The sequence below is a fragment of the Manis pentadactyla genome, chromosome 3, assembly GCF_030020395.1.
Source record: "Manis pentadactyla isolate mManPen7 chromosome 3, mManPen7.hap1, whole genome shotgun sequence".
NCBI lineage: Eukaryota > Metazoa > Chordata > Mammalia > Pholidota > Manidae > Manis > Manis pentadactyla.
The window spans coordinates 193,595,034-193,605,387 of NC_080021.1; the positions used below are offsets into that span (position 1 = coordinate 193,595,034).

At 33.3% G+C, this 10,354-nt stretch overlaps 1 non-coding gene across 1 annotated transcript; it reads right to left on the minus strand.

Moving 5' to 3' along the window:
- Positions 1 to 9,894: 9,894 nt before the first annotated feature.
- On the minus strand, positions 9,895 to 9,999 carry LOC118914091 (U6 spliceosomal RNA). The gene has a single exon (XR_005025470.1). It is a non-coding gene; the product is annotated as a U6 spliceosomal RNA (small nuclear RNA).
- Positions 10,000 to 10,354: the final 355 nt, after the last annotated feature.

A 10,354-nucleotide genomic window follows, 5' to 3' on the forward strand; every position in this document is an offset into this window, starting at 1 on the left:
TAATGATTGTGCATTGAGCTTTGACTCCCCTATACAGAATTTTATTGTTGTTAACAACCATTTGATCAATAAATATGAGAGATGCCCTCACAAAAAAAAAAGAAAAAAAAAGTACACACTTCAAATTGTAAAATAAATAAGTAACTGGGATGTAATGTATAGCATAAGGAATATAGTCAAAATATTGTAACAACTTGGTATGTTGGTAGCTGGTACCTAGAATTATCATGTATATAGATGTTGAATCACTGTGTTGTACACCTGAAACTAATGTAATATTGTGTGTCAACTACCCTTCAATAAAAAATAATTATCTACAAAAAGAAAAAAAAATGGGCATAGGATATGAGACAATTCTCCAAGAAGAAATTCAGATGGCCAACAGACACCTGAAAAGATGCTCCCATCACTAATCATCAGGGAAATGCAAATAAAAATCACAATGAGATATCACCTCACACCAGTAAGGATGGCCAGCATTGTAAAGATGAAGAACAACAAATGCTGGTGAGGATGTGGAGAAAGGGGAACCCTGCTACACTGCTGGTGGGAATGTAAGCTAGTTCAACCATTGTGGAAAGCAATATGGAGGTTCCTCAAAAAACGAAAAATAGAAATACCATTTGACCAGTCAATCCTACTCCTTAGAATTTACCCAAAGTATACAATTTCTCAGATGCAAAAAGACATATGCACCCCTATGTTTATTGCAGCACTATTTACAAAAGCCAAGGTATGGAAGCAACCTAAGTGTCCATCAGTAGATGAATGGATAAAGAAGATTGGTACATATACACAATGAAATACTATTCATCCACAAGAAAGAAACAAATCCTACCATTTGCAACAGCATGGATTGAGCTGGAGGGTATTATGCTCAGTGAAATAAGCCAGACGGAGAAAGACAAGTGCCAGTGATTCCCTCATTTTTCAAGTATAACAATGAAGAAAAACTGAAAGAACAAAACAGCGGCAGACTCACAGAGTCCAAGATGAGACTAGTGGTTACCAAAGGGGAGGAGTGAGGGATCGTGGGTGGGTAGGGAGGGAGAAGGGGATTGAGGAGTATTATGTTTAGTACACATGTTGTGGGGGGTCACTGTTAAAACAGTGTAGCACAGAGAAGGCAAACAGTGAATCTGTGGCATCTTATTACACTGATGAACAGTGACTGCATTGGGGTATGGGTAGGGACTTGGTAATATGGGTAAATGTAGTAACCACATTGTTTTTTCATATGAAACCTTCATAAAAGTGTATATCAATCATACCTTAATAGAAAATTTTAAAAATAAAATTAAAAATAAATAAATAAATAAACAAGAAAAAAAAAAGAAAAGATACAGCAACATAAAATCCAAACCTGTATTTCATAGGACTCCTGTGTGGATTAAAAGAAATGACATAAAAAGCAAAATGACAAAATAAAATAAGCCCAGGAAGTGCTGAATACAGTGCGTGAAATGTAACAAATGTTCAGGATAGTATTTCAACTACTTCAACAAGGCTGAATTTGATCTGCAACCTAGTAACGTATAAGCAAGCACACCATGGGGACAATGAGGAGAAAGATTTTAAGTGTGACTGAAGAGGTGAAAGAAGAACATGTAGTAAAAGCAATATCTGAGCTAAATTTTGAAGAGGGACAAAATTTTGATAAACTGAGATTAAGGAAAAGGATTTCTGATATAGATAATATGAGGAATGATGCATAGTGTACATTTAAAGCAAATATTTGAGGAAACAGAAAATTGTGCATTTGTGATGAAACATCCTCCCATTTCCTAATCCATTTTGCATTTCCTAGTCATAATAAAATCATGTAATTATCCTCTTAGAGAGCATTCTGATGGAAAGCCTTATCTCTATACTGCTGTTCAGGTAAATTAAGTACCCAAAATAACCAAAAGAATAATTTATAAAGAAAAAAGGAAGGATGATGATAGATGATAGAGACAGATGCATATAATTGGCTTATTGTTGGATTTTCAGTTAAGGGGCAATTCTTCCTCCTTTTCATTACTTTGGCATTAACCTGTCTGGTAAGAGACTTATGTATTCAGTAGAAGTAAATAACTGAAATTCCTACTTTAATTTTAGGAAGGACTGATAAATAATCTCCAGGTTTTAGTTACCAGATATCCCTGCTTGGCCTTTAACTTCCCAATCCCACTTCATCTCTGTGTGTTTCTATATATATGGATATTCGTATTTCTCTTAAACTAGATTTTGTCACTTAGCAGTGCATCCTTAAATTATTTAAGGTAGATATCTAGCTAATTTATTTGAATGAGTACATATATGCCACTCTATGTGTCAATATTTTATTTAAACATTCCACTTTTGATTGATACATATGTTTTTCCAGATTCACTTTTTTGCTTTTCAAGAACCTTGTTTACTACTGTTCGGGTAAATAGTACCTCTGTAAATATAGTCATACAAGTGGTATTTCTAAGTCAGAGAACATGCATCTTTGTTGATATGTAATGCTAAATTTCTCTCTAATTGACTGTACCTGTTTCGTTTCCAACTAGCTGTGCTCAACTATGCATGATAATCCTATTCTTGCTAACACAAGATATTATAAAACTTTTTTTTTTTGGTCAAACTCTCATTTTAATTTGTGTTTGGTTATATAGTAAGGCTGGACAAATCATTTATGTTTGTTTTATTCATCTGAATTACTTCTACTAAATTTAATATCTTTTGAAATTTGTAATGGGTTTGAATTTCTAAATCAAAATATAGAGTATGATATATATGTGTGTGTGTATCTGGTACATTATAGGAGAAATTAGGGAAGGAAATATACCAAACTACTCAACATAATTACTTCTGAAGAGGGTAGTAGGATTGGGGCAGAGTGGAGTATTAATAGAGATAAATTTACGGGTCTGTTTTGTAATAATGGAGTGGGTTTTTTTTAATTTTTAAAATAAACATTGATATTAAGATACTGCAAGAATAAATTTTGCCAGGATGTTTCTAGAATTAGGTTTTTTTTAAGTATTATTGCATATCATCCCAATTGCATTTAAAGGCCTCTTACATAAAAGACTTAAATCTTCAGTTCTAGTCAATTGTATTTTTTAGTTATTTTATTATCCATTACCTACACCACCCTTTCCCACTTTTTCTCTGTTCTCTCTTTCTGGTTCTATTCGATGGCTGTTTGAACTCTTGGAACTCTTTTCTTGTTTCTCAACGTTTTCTTCTTTGTGTCTCTATAACTGTGTTAGGGAAAATAGAGTTCAGTTTTATAGTCCACTAACTCAATTTCCAGGATTTCCATTCTACTAGTCATCTCATCTATTAAGGTGAGGTTTCTTTCAGTAAATATAGTTTTAATATCAAAAAGAAAGCTAATTGCTTATTTTTCCCTCAGCAATCTGTTCCTTTCTTATCCATTAACTTCTTCTCTGATTATATTAATTATATTTATTTCAAAGTTTCCTTCTGTTTACCCTTGGGGTTAGTTCTATTTATTGCTTTGTTTTCCTCAAATATTTAGTGATTCTTATTCATGTTTATAGATGAAAATAGAGGCTCATAAGCCTCGCTGGTTGGAATATATTTTCTCAACCTGAATGATAATTCCTGTGCTGCTGACAGTAAGTACAGCTTTTATTACAGGCTTTGGTGTTCTTCCAGAATGCTAGAAAGTTCATCTTAGTAGATTTTCCTTAGTTTATGCAAATGGTTTGTTTTTTGGCTACATGAATTCTCCTGGTAGTATGGTATGTAGTTCCCTTAAGGGCACATTTTTGGACTGTGGTTGTTTCTGACAATCAGCTTCATCTTCTCTTTGATTTCAGGGATGGATGCCTCAAAATTGCTGTCTATTGATTGAAGAAAATACTCTTTCTGGACTTAATGTGAATGCATACACACATATACACTTCTTGAAAATGACAGATAAATATGACAGAATATTTACCAATCCCTCTATGGATGCTATATATGTGTACATTTGGTGTCAAGGAGGGTGTTAAATATATATTCAGTCCTCATATGGTTTCAGTCCCTTTGAGTATTTACCATTTTCATAAAAACTACAAGTTATAATCATTGAATAAATATGCTAAAATATAAATTCCCTTTTATAAATAAAATGTGTTCAAACTATTTCTTTCATTTTATTCAGTGTATAAGGAAATGCTCCTTCCTTAATTTCTTTTTTTCTTCCTTTTCCTTCTTTTCCAGTCTTCCCGTTTTTCTTCCTTTCTTGTCTAGTCATCTCCCACAAAGAAAAAGGGGAGAATTTTTTTTCATTTTATATTAAAACAAAAATGGAAACCTGAAACTAATATTTGTTCTCTATGTCAAATTCTATGTGAGAGTTTTGAGCAGAACTTTTCAGGATCTTGCCTGGCTTCAGAGCTTTGTTTTCCTAAAAGAAAAGTTACAATAGAAAAGTCTTTCAGTCCTAGATAATGGAGTAATGATGTTTTCTCATCCCTTTTAAGTATTGTATCAAACAATAGCTTTAGATACTGTTTTAAATCTTCCCTATGAAATGTCTTCTGCCTTTTAGTCCTTGCAGTATTGTGTCTTCATTTCCAATCACTTAGCTTAAAGGGTAATTACAGAGTTTTACAGCATGTTTCTCTCCATTCTCTTCAAGGTTTGCCTTAGTAGCAGAGTATGAGCACATTTCAGCTATATCAGACGTGTCTGAACAGCCAGCCAATGAAATGCCTGCAGTTTGCCCATCAGAAACTTGGAAAAGCAAGAACTTAAAAACATGCAAAGTCTCAGGAGGTTTTAATTCTTAAAATTAATATTTTCCCTAGCACACTGGAACATGTACATCTGCTTATTTCAATATTTTAAGAGCTAATGTCTACCATATGCCGCGGTCGGCACTTACCCTGCTCTGGTGTCTGTAATATTAACTGCTTAGCAGAGATTACCTTCAGTCATCACAGTCATAAACATGCAGTTTGCTGTTCAGTTCCCATTTGTCACTATTGTCACTTAAGAATAGGGAGTGACTCCCTTACCCCCTCAGCTGTGGCAACCAGTAAAGCTTATTAAAATGTCCAAAACATTTTTAATCTCCTACAATTCCTAGCTTTCTCAGCCAATAATTTCCTTATGAATACCTGCCACAGTACTTGACATTTCTCCTTAATATTTCTCAAATCTGTTTTTTCACCTATGCCTCCATTACTGCTGCTTACTTTCAGGCAACCATTAGCTGTCACCTGGATCACTGCAACCACCTCCTAACTCCTCTGCCTCCGGTCTTACATCCTTCCATCTATACCCCTACCCACACACACTGGTATCAGAGCGTTCTTTATAATGCAGCACCTTATCGTGAGTCCTTGATCCAAATCTTGCATTGTTCTCTGAGTAAATTGGGAATTCCTTAGCATGGCTTCTCTGACCCTTGTCACTGAAGCATTTCCTTCTCCAACTTCATCTCTCATATTCTCTACTTAACTCTCTTCAGACTCTAAATGCACATAACCAATAAGTAGTTTTCCTCTCAAAGCATTCTCTTCTCTAATCTCTAAATATTTTTATATGCTTCTGCTTCTGCCAAGAATTTTCTCCCCAAATTCCCACTTTTGCCAAGAAATACCATGATCATTGGTTGATGCTTTTTCTGTGTGAACCCACAGTATCCTGCATTCACCACACTTTGTTGTGCTGAATTCTTATCTTCTATAATTGAAAGCAAACTGTAGGTCAGGATTAAGAATTACTTACGACTTAGAAATTAAGAATTTCTTAGTACTTAGGACAGTTTTGACTTACAGAAGATACTCAATAAGTTTCTCTGTAGGATGCTGTTTAGAATTAAGCATATTTCTGGAGTCATGCCATCCTTGAAAAACACTTGAATAGCAGCTACTAAAGATTTTCCTACTCAAATGAATTTCTTTACATTTTATAAATGGATTTAATCACAAAAGTATTCTTCCTGATCTTATAAGACTCTCACCTTAGGTCTGATTTAAATAACAACATTTTATGGAAGTAATATAATATTTAGTAATTGACTAAGCATCATGTGCTAATATAAAAGTGAACATATGAGGAACTACTGGATAATAGTATTGAATTTATACTGTTTTCCATGAAATGTGCTCAATACTGGAGCTGCAAACATAAGCAAAACATTGTTTTCATTCATTAATGAGTCCAGGCCAGCATGGAGATCTTTACACACAAAATAGTCCCAATAAGTAAAATAGTAAAGCAATTATAGCAATGGTAATTATGGTACCTAACATTAAATGAGACCTCACTATTTGCTAAACCCTCCTCTAAGTATCTTAGTTCAGTGTATTGACTTATTTAATGTTGGCAAAAACACTATAAACTAAGTTATATTACTTTTCCCATTTCAATGTCTGTTGCTACACTGGAGTGGCTAGAAGAGGTCTGAATTGAATAAGGTTTGCTGTGAAGAGAAGCAAATAAATACAATGTTATACAAAAGGAGTTGTGGAAATATGGTGAGAGATGTAATAGAGTAGATGATCTGATAATATAGCAAATGTTTGTCTGGAAGTGGAATGAGTAAAATTGAAGTCTTGAAGGCAATGTTATTATTTTTCATAAACAATAATTGTCAAGTAATTGGGTAGTGACTGATGCAGTGAAAGAAAGATACAAACAATCATTTGTGGCAGGTTGTGGCACATACCCTTGTACAAGATTGATTGCTATATAATGAGAGTGAAGTGGAGATGTTATGAATTCCAGTCTTTATGTATCACTTGTCATAAGCCTTAACTTGTCCTTTAAACAGATAGCTATTCCATTCAAAGTACCTTTTTAAACACCATTTAAACACCTAAATTAAAGGCTATGTACATAATAAAATTTTGACATTCATTCTTCAAAGTGAAATATTGATAGGAGTTTATCAATTCACAACATTTATATACATATAAACATTATTTAGTTTAAGCACATTAACATCTCTAAACAATATCTCCATTTTAGAATGAGTTTTCTTATATTTTACTGGACTTCATTGAGTAATTTCCAATATGTAAAGTAAAGAATATACACATGTACGAAACGCACACACATGCACCTACACAAAACCATTTGGAGAAGACTGATTTCAGATACAGCAGCTACTTAAATTCTCCAGTACCTTTTAGAAGTAAGAAAGACCTAGGAAATTTCAGTGACTTGCTTTAAATGTCACTAAGTTTGTGCTAAATTTGAATCTCCAATTGTTCACAACTAATGTATACATTAATCATTTTTCAACCATGAGTTCTCTTATTTGAAATTAAAAATACATGTAAATTCACTTATGTATACATTTTTCTTAGCAGTACGACTTTCGAAAAAGAGTACACGTGAGGAAATCTGAGTTACTGACTAAATGAGTCATTGTGATTCTGCAGACAGGCCCTTGAGATGGGATGCACCTCTGAGTCATTTCCATTTTCACCTTTGTTCTTCTGCCTGTGGCATGCTAGCAATCAGTCACATTCACTCTCTCTCATGAAAATATATTGTTGTTGTCCTTCAGCTCTCTCCTCATAGCTTGGAAGCCCCAGGAGACATTTAAAAGACTAAGATCAATCTGGCTTTTAGAATGTTAGAAGATACATTAACCCCTGATGCACATTGGTATCAGAGTGGGAGGTAATGGACCTCTCCATCCTAAAGCTTTGAAGTTGGCTTTTTTTCATGAATATATGACTCAAATCACCCTATCCATTCCCATAACAGCCTCTCTCCCACAAGAATCAATTCTGGCTACTGAGTGTCCAAGTGAATCCACAGACACACAATCCATAAATTATGCCAGAGAAAATAATCTATTGTGCCATGCTTTTGTAGCCACACAATTGCACATCTTCCTGCAAGTATAACACCATCACCACTTGGCAGACAACTGTACTTTCTTCATGAAATGAGGTATGTTGGCCACACAGCACTAATCTATTCAGTGAGACAAATAAATTAAAAAATAAAAATTTCAGCCAAATGGAATCCAGTTCCCCTGGTGCAAATTTATGTTACTCAATCATGCAATATATTGAATATTTTTACTCAATATATGAATGGTTACATATATTCCCTAGAAAAATGTCAAGTTTACACAGAAATTATACAATTTAATTGAACAGTTTTGGAAGGGAAATCTCTAATAGCACAGCTGTGAAAAAAAAAATTAGGATACGTTGGAAAGTAGGTTTTAAAGATTTAGGAATGTCCTTTGCCCTTAGAATACATTTCAAAGCAATAAGGCTCACCACAGTCCATTTCAAATGTTTCCTTAAGCCCCTATAAATATAATAATTCAAATAAATAAATAAATAAAAATAACTAAACAAGCACATTTTTTTTAGTTGAAAAAGTATTCTGTGAAAGTTAAATAGCAATGAGCTCCCCGATTCCACAAAAACAATTGTTACTTTATGCATAGTCACGTGGTGCTTGGGTAACCCATACAATATTGATCATGAAGTAAATAAACATTTAAGTTGCTGCTGTCAAAAAGACAGAATTATCATAATGATACATGGAATGTCCAGATCCCAATAAATAATTCTTAGTGATATAAACACACAAGCTGGAGAGAAAGAGAACTACAGTATCAGCCAGCCATTTCTATTAACTTGAAATGCAAGCAGACTGAACAAGGAATTTATAGGGAAATGAGTCCTTCTCTGAAAAGCCACTTATGTATTATACAGTATTTTAATATTTTGGGTAGCAATGTGCAAAAACTTTCTTGGCTACTGATGTGATAAACAAGAACCTTAGAAAAACATCATAGAGGTAAGGCATATATTAGAGATACAAGTTCCAGAATGAACAAAAAGTGCTCCACTTGCACACACAGGTAACATATTGTCACTGATTTGTCAGTGAGTAGGGTGCTGGAGACAAATATTAAATATTAAAACATTTCATGTCTTTCATGGTTCATCTATTTCATAGGTCAACAGTACACGAAGTATAGGTAGTTTTTTAATGTTTTAAAATTCATCCTTTACGGATCCTTCTGTGGCTTTTGCAATGATCCCAAATAAAGAATCCTTTGAAATAGTGGATTTCTGGATTATCTGGATAATTATTGATATTAGTCCCCAGAATAAGCACAATTACAAAAAAGCAGGAGCATCCTCTGAGCACTCGCTTATTTTAAAAATCATACATGCCCCTGGTAGAAATTTAGAAAATATATATAAACAAAATTAAGAAAGTAAAAGGGATCTGTATTCTATCTGGAAATGTTTGTATTAATCCTTCCCATCATTTTTGCTATGAATATATATATATATTTCTATTAATTTATAATATTAACTAAGTATACTTATGACTGAATATTACCACTCCATTCATTAAATGTAAATATTATATATTGATGCTACTTATTTCTCAACAATATACAATCTTATATATCATTTACATTTTTAAAGATAACGTAAATAAGTGATGACTCCCGAGGCATGTGAGCGAGTAAATGGGTGATGAAAACACAGAAATTGCTAAGGGGAAAACAAAATTGCCTTTGTATATGTCTCAATGATAAAAACAATGAGAAAATGGCAAGAGGTAGAAAATTTGTGGATAGAGTAATAGACTAAAAAATGACAGTATGATTTGAGTAACATAAAGTGCAACTAGAAAAATAGATGTATAGAGGTCTTTAAACTTAGGAGTCATCAATGTTCCAAAATTTCTAGGAGGGAAGTGCTAACTTGAAATTGTTTGAAAGTGCCATAGTGTCCATAAAAATGTGATAGTTGTAGAGGAGGAAACATCAATGTATCTTGCTCCTATATGAAAGAATACTGAATATCCATGAAGATAATTAAAAATATGTAGTATTTTCCTGACCAGGTCTTCAGCACTGATGAGGCTGGTCCATTATAAAACTCTTTATTGACTAATTTTTTTTTTTTAATGGAACGCATCAAGAATTTGTGTGTCATCCTTGCGCAGGGGCCATGCTAATCTTATCTATCACTCCAATGTTAGTATATGTGCTGCTGAAGAGAGCACTGTTGACTAATTTTTTTTGATTGTTTAATCAATCAATAAAGAGGGGAAATAGCTTTAAGGCAATAAAGTACATAAAAATTATTTTTGGAGTCAGTGCCTCAGTGAACTTCAAGAATAATCCCAGAGTTCTCTAGAATCCCAAACATTTTTCTTCTCTGGGGAAGAGAAATTAATTTCCTATTCCTTGAGTTAGATTTTTTTTTTTAATGAATATCTTTCCTACTTGATGATATAATTAAAATATGTTCAATTTGTTAAATTGAATATGAATTAACAAAAAATTGCACCAAAGGTTTTGCTAAGTCTGTACAATGCTCTTATCCATTTATTGTCATTCTATGCTTATCTGACGTTT